The sequence below is a fragment of the Mercenaria mercenaria genome, chromosome 8 (genome assembly GCF_021730395.1).
Source record: "Mercenaria mercenaria strain notata chromosome 8, MADL_Memer_1, whole genome shotgun sequence".
Taxonomy (NCBI): domain Eukaryota; kingdom Metazoa; phylum Mollusca; class Bivalvia; order Venerida; family Veneridae; genus Mercenaria; species Mercenaria mercenaria.
In genome coordinates, this window is record NC_069368.1 from 22044621 (window position 1) to 22051514 (window position 6894).

Here is a 6894-nt window from a genome sequence, read left to right on the forward strand (position 1 = left end):
TGAAGGCACCTGACCCAGTTTCGAACTTGACCTAGATATCATCAAAGTGAACATTCAGACCAACTTTCATGAAGATCTTGTGAAAAATATGGCCTCTAGAGAGGTCACAAGGTTTTTCTATTTTTAGACCTACTGACCTAGTTTTTGACCGCACGTCACCCAGTTTCGAACTTGACCTAGATATCATCAAGGTGAACATTCTGACCAATTTTCATAAAGATCCCATGAAAAATGTGTGCTCTAGAGTGGTCACAAGCAAAAGTTTACGCACGCATGCACGACGGACGCTGCGCGATCACAAAAGCTCACCTTGTCACTTTGTGACAGGTGAGCTAAAAAAAATCAGTTTAGGCTATTTGTGAAAGGATCGTTATGAGCCTTTGAGGATATCTTAGTTATCATAAAAGCAACAATGTATTGCAAAAAAATGTAAAGTTCCAAATTATTTTTTATCTTGCTCCATTTTTATTATGCGGTAAAATATCTTTTTGGCTATAAAATTCCAAGTTTTTAAAAATATCTTGAAAATTCACAAACATCCTACTATCACCCTTAGAGACCTTTAGAATAATGTATAGTTTAGTAAACTGACTGCAGTATTTAGCCTTTAGCCTGCTGGTGGCAAGTGATTCGGTCTTTGCAACCAGTGCAGATCAAGATCAGCCTGCTAATCCATGCAGTCTGATCATGGTCTGCACTGTTCGCTATTCAGTCTGACAGTAAATTTTCAGTGAAAACCCCTTGGGATAATAAATGGTGTTGCCCAAAACTGAATGACGGACTTAGTAGTCCATTTTAGAAATATAGCCAGCTAAAGGTTAAGTGAAATATTGCTGCAAAAATAGTGTCTAACACCACAACAACATTGCCTTTTTTTATAGATAACTTTATTAAAAATATCATTTCAACAACATCTACATGTATTATATATACATGGCACCTATAAATAGCACAGATAGATCAACAGTACACAATAAATTATATAAGTTTTATAAAATATGGATATATTAAATGCATGACTATATATATATCTGTAAAAACAATAAATAAATAGCAGCCACACCCAACTGCATCTTCACTAACTCACAGAAATGCAAAAATTGTAGTACCTGGCAAAGTATAGAAAACTATGGCCCGCATTTGAGTCTAAATTTAACTGCTAAATTTTCTGTTTGATCTTTTTTTTGTTATTATCTACAGATTTTGATCAAACTTTGCTAAACACCTTGTATAATTATTAATCTTTTACTTGGCAAGTCTACATGTCTGGTGGTAATGGCTGTGTTAATGAATATAGGTCCCATTTTCATTAGCGGATGACAGTAAAGCTATGTCTACACTAGTCTTGTATTTAGTTTTGTATACACATATATGTAGCCGCCAGAGTCGATACTCTTCTAATTTTTAAGTCTGAATGTAGATTTAAAATTGTTACAATCACTTTCCGCCCAATTTTTTAAATTTTGTATGGATTTTAAAGGTGGTCAATCACATTTAAACAACATGTAATGACATTTTTTACTTTTTGTATATTCTGGTAGAGAATTATTTAAGGAACAAAAAGACTGATTACATAGAGTTAGATTCCTATTTGAAATGTATATTTTTGTTATTTTTATAAAATTTTGTAATTACTCCCCTTTAATATGAAAGTATATAAAAAGCTGGGTATTTCTTTTTATTTCGATACAATGTCTACTTTTACATTTGCATTTGATAGACATATCAACTATTGAACAATCTGAACCAAAATGCAAGTTTAAAAGCAGTGTGTAGCTTCTGAATTCATTTATTTCCAATCTATCTTGGTTGCGCAACCAAGATAGGCAAAGGGAGGTAATAATAATTTTTCAAACTTGCGTTTCTAATGAATCCCATCTAAATACATAATTTTTAATGCAAATATTTTACAAATATATTACAATGTGTCTAATATTTATACATTTCCTTAGGCAAAGTATGTTTATCAAATTTATACTTATGATAAAATAACTCTATCTTGGTTGGGCAACCAGGATAGGAAAAAGAAATTTTAAAAATACCTCCAGTGAAAATCTAATTTGTATAAAGTGTTAAGTGAACATAAATGAGTGTAAATGATCAGATGCTAAAGTTTCGAACAAATCCGTTACATGGCCAAAATCTGATTATCCACCTTTAATGAAACTTGGCACCAGTATACCATGTACTATGACAAAAAGCTGTGCAAGGATTTAGACTCTGTTAAAAAGAAAATGAATTATAAGAATTTTACAGATTTCAAGTATAACTCTAAATGAGCCGTGCCATGAGAAAACCAACATAGTGGGTTTGCGACCAGCATGGATCCAGACCAGCCTGCGCATCCGCGCAGTCTGGTCAGGATCCATGCTGTTCGCTAACAGTTTCTCCAATTCCAATAGGCTTTAAAAGCGAACAGCATGGATCCTGACCAGACTGCGCGGATGCGCAGGCTGGTCTGGATCAATGCTGGTCGCAAACCCACTAAGTTGGTTTTCTCATGGCGCGGCTCAAATAAATAATTTTAAAAAGAATCACAACGCAGCTAAATACAGGTCCAGGTACGAAATGAGTAAATCAAAATATCAGTTACAATTAAATCTGCCCCAAGGACAACCTGTTAACACACACAACCTGGTACTAAAAACAACTGGTTTCATCATGGTTTCTCAACTTGCTCTTTGGCATCTGGGGAAAAATGCTGTATTTCAAAAAGAAACAAACTTACTTTATACACCTAACAAAATTTCTAATCAGACAGTCACAAATATTTATTTCAAAAAATTTTTTTTTCATGTGTTAAATCTAATGTGGTTTTGGTTTTTTACGAAGACTTAAAAAACAAAAGCTGTCACTAATGGTGACAAATGCCCCTGCAGCACCTTGACCTTTGACCTGGTGACCCCAAAGTCAGTAGGGGTGGTGTACTCAATAAGTACTATCAGCATGTGAAGTTTGAAGGTCCTGGGTGAAGTGGTTCACATGTAAAGTGCCTTCATGCAAAAAGTTAACATTGGCCCCTGTGACCTTGACCTTTGACCTGGTGACCCCAAAGTCAGTAGGGTTGGTGTACTAGTACTAGCAGCATGTAAAGTTTGAAGGTCCTGGGTGCAGTGGTTCGCGAGTAAAATGCCTTCATGCAAAAGGTTAACGTTGGCCCCTTGACCTTTGACCTGGTGACCCCAAAGTCAGTAGGGGTGGTGTACTCAATCAATACTATCAGCATGTGAAGTTTGAAGGTCCTGGGTGCAGCGGTTCACGAATAAAGTGCCTTCATGCAAAAAGTTAACGTTGTGACGAACGAACGGACGGACGGACAGTTGAAAACTAATATACCTCCCTTCGGGGGCATAAAAATTCTATCGGGACCAAGTCTTTGCTGAAAATTACTTTATTAATTACTCATTCAATGTTTCTGTTTTTTACATCTAATAATTACTGCTGATGAAAATCTTGATGGGAATGTAAAAACATTTAAACCACCTGAAAACTTCAGAAAAAGACAGGACGGCCCTGAATCACTCACCTGACCTTAAATGTTTAACACTGAATATATGTCAAGACATTTTGATTGCAAGGTAATAATTTGTATTTTGTATGAAACTACAATGACAAGATAAGTTCCATGAAGAGCTGTTGAATTCTTTTTATTATTCATCACCCTCTATGAAGGAGAGAGGGTATATTTCAGACAAGGGGTATACCACTACTGTGTTGGCTAGCAGTCAGTTTGTAGACAATTTGATTTCTGATCAATAACTAGAGAAAGCTTGTTCTCACACTGGTCAAACTTCACATAGGATGATTGCCAGTGGTCAGTAGATAAGTACTTTTGTTTTATGGGTCAAAGGTCAAGGTCATAGCTTTAAAGGTCAAAGGTTAAGGTTACAGTGACTTTGAGTCTAAAAATGTTTTCCATCCGATAACTAAAGAACACTTCGGCCTACAGTCGTTCAATTTCATCAGAAAACTGCCTGTGCCTGTAACTGTAGGTTAAAAGTCAAGGTCACAGTGACCTTGAAAGTGAACACTTTTGGGCTATCAGATTGCATAGAATGACTGCATGTGGTCTGGAGATGACTCTTTATTGTGTTGAGGTCATTACCTCAAGGCTAATGGTTAAAGTCACAGTAACATTGAGACTGAAAATTGTTTCTGATCAAACACTGCTGGGAGTATGGGCATTAGGCTCATGGCTGCCTGTAGACTTTTGTTTCTGAGGAATTCCTGTCATAGGTTAAGCCCATGGCATACAAACTTACATATCAAGTGTCCTCTGACAGGCCCTCATGTGTTTTGCAAAATGTTAAGGACAGATGATGATGGACACAGAGCGATCACAATGGCTCAACTTGACAAAATAGTCAAACCTGTGAAAAGGTACCACCTTGCTCTAATGGCTGTTGGTTCCATTTCAACTCCAGACATTTGTGATTCATTTTAAATTTGTGAAAAAGGAACACTTACAAATAAGGACAATTTTTATCAATCTACCAAGTGTGGTCTTTCCATAGATATTTTGACTATTTTAGGGGAAAAAACATATTCACCGAGAACTCTTTCAAATGACTAAGATGAATGCAAGTGACTTCTGAAGTACTGATAGCATCATCTACTATGACAATAACACAGATATAAAAAAATCATTTAAAAATGTGTTACAAAAATGAACAGCAAAAAATGAATTTTCTGCTGAATGGATTTGGTCTCTAGTCTGAATCTGCTCACTTGATTAAAACATACCCGAGTTTGTCCACACCTCTGTATGAATGCAATTTTAAAGATGCACATGGTTTATACAACTTATATTTAGGCCCCTTTTTGTAGACTTGAGAAAGAATGTTCAAATTTACTGCTAAGTCTCAAAGCTAATATTCTGATAATGATCAAAATGTAGTGCGTAAAGTGGTGGTCGCTGACCTTATACAATGATCAAAGTGTAATGTATAAAGTGGTGATGGCTGACCTTAGACAACAATCAAATTGTAATGTATAAAGTGGTAGTGGCTGACCTTAGACATCGATCAAAATATAATGTATAAAGTGGTGGTGGCTGACCTTAGACATCGATCAAAGTGTAATGTATAAAGTGGTGGTGGCTGACCTTAGACAATGATCAAAGTGTAATGTATAAAGTGGTGGTGGCTGACCTTAGACATCGATCAAAATGTAATGTATAAAGTGGTGGTGGCTGACCTTAGACAACGATCAAAGTGTAATGTATAAAGTGGTGGTGGCTGACCTTAGACAACAATCAAAGTGTAATGTATAAAGTGGTGATGACTGACCTTAGATAATGGTCCAAGTGTATTAAGGAAAATGGTGGTGGCCGACCTTTAAGGTCATATTTAGAAGGAGTGACTCACCTTAAAAGTAATAGTAGGCCCAAATCTCATATTTGAGAAATATGAACAAATACTACACAGAATCTGTGTAAATATAGCATAAAAATGTGTGTGTAAACAGTACTGTGTGAAAGGTTTGAAATACTACACACTTATAAATGTGTAAGTAAGTGCAGTATGATTATGTTAAATTCACCACTGTGACAATTTTTTCTTGATATTCCATTAATTTTGACTGCAGCTCTATACATACAGGGTAGCCAAGTTTAATATATTAATTAAGGATTTTCTAAATTCCGGTAATGATAAAATATTTCAGTGAAAGATGCGCACAGTACATCTTCAAGGTTGCATGAACAAGGAGCAGTAGATACAGCCTTTCATTGACCAAACAGACATGAGAATATTCTTAATGATATGATGCAATGATCTGCATTGAATACAAAAACGGAGGCAAACATCATTGTCTCAGAAAAAAACAAAGAAAAAAAATGGGATTGATTCCAAGTACAATGTATTGCAAAAGTGGACATCTTTCTGCATACAATATACTATGAAATTATGTAGTATTTAGCATGGTCACAAAATTTCGTGGTTTAAGCTAGACTGGCTATTGCTAAGGTACATGATTTTTCCTCTTGAACATTTATTAATAGGAATTTTACCTTATCAGTGGGATTTAATTCCAAGGATTGATTCAAGCATGAAATCCATGAAAGTTAGTTCCACGGGACTATCAAAGATTTGACAGTGGTCTCATACATTTGTAAACAAGAGGGCCATGAAGGCCCTGTATCGCTCACCTGACCTATTGACCTAAAGATCATCAAGATTAACATTCTGACCAAGTTTCATTAAGATATGGTCATAAATAAGTGTTAACTAGCTTTTCCTTTGATTTGACCCCGTGACCTAGTTATTGACCCAACATGACCCAGATTCGAACTTGACCTAAAGATCATCAAGTTTAACATTCTGACTAAGTTTCATGAAGATACAGTCATAAATGTGGCCTCTAGAATGTTAACAAGCTTTTCCTTTGATTTGACCTAGTGACCTAGTTTCTGACCCCAGCTGACCCAGATTTAAACCTGACCTAAAGATCACCAAGATAAACATTCTGACCAAGTTTCATTAAGATATGGTCATAAATGTGGCCTCTACAGTGTTAATTAGCTTTTCCTTTGATTTGACCGGGTGACCTAGTTTTTGATCAAACATGACCCAGATTCGAACTTGACCTAAAGATCATCAAGTTTAACATTCTGACTAAGTTTCATGAAGATATAGTCATAAATGTGGCCTCTAGAGAGTTAACAAGCTTTTCCTTTGATTTGACCTAGTGACCTAGTTTTTGACCCCAGCTGACTCAGATTTAAACTTGACCTAAAGATCACCAAGATAAACATTCTCCAAATTTTATTGTAGGTCATAAATGTGGCCTCTCGTGTTAAATTTAGCTTTTCCTTTGATTTGAGGGTGCCCAGTTTTTGATCCTCATGCCCCGATTCAAAACTTGCCCTTAGGTCATTAATATTAACTTTGCCCA